Here is a 749-nt window from a genome sequence, read left to right as displayed (position 1 = left end):
CTAAAAGCAGAAGTAATATAAACGCATGGACAGAAATCACTACATTGGAGCAGATATGTGGCTTTGGTTAACTTTTTCTGTTCCCTGTCCTGCCAAAACCACTGCTGGAGAATCCACACTGCTAGCTAGGAGTGGGGGCAGGGGGCTTAGATGCAGTGACAGATGGGGGATGATGGATGGCATCAAAAAGCCTCCACCTGCTTTCTCCTACTCTCTGTGTGTGGGTGAGCTGCACCTGACTGATTTTTGTTGGGATCTCAAACCAGGGCAGGGAGATTTTTTGGGGGGAGGGGGAAGCTATGTCGCTTCTTGTGGCTTCGTTGTCCAGAGACAAACCCCCCCCCCCATTTCCTCCCTTTCCTGCTGGAAACGCTACCACTTTCCGAACAGGCTGGCCTTGGCCCTGCCCTCTAAACTCTGTAGTCGTAGGAGCGACCCATGGTCCTGCAGTCAAGAGTCCCAAACTGCACACCTTTCTTTATCCTTAGTAGCGTGATTTCTCAAAAATGTGAGTTCAGGAGACTTTATGATAGTTTAAAAGCCGTGGGACCAGTATGCGAACGTTTCCTTCATGAGATCCCATTCTTTTTTTCACCGGAGCCCACCCTGGCTGTCCTGCAGTACTGGAAGCCCATCAGCTGCTTCTTGGGAACTTTTCTTAATTTTAAACCATTCAGTGTTTCCATGTTCTGTTTGAACAACTGCCTTTTGGTCTGGGTACAGATTCCTCATGAGCACAATTAATTGTT

The sequence above is a fragment of the Chrysochloris asiatica genome, unplaced genomic scaffold, assembly GCF_000296735.1.
Source record: "Chrysochloris asiatica unplaced genomic scaffold, ChrAsi1.0 scaffold00018, whole genome shotgun sequence".
Classification (NCBI taxonomy): domain Eukaryota; kingdom Metazoa; phylum Chordata; class Mammalia; order Afrosoricida; family Chrysochloridae; genus Chrysochloris; species Chrysochloris asiatica.
This window is presented reverse-complemented; position numbering follows the sequence as displayed.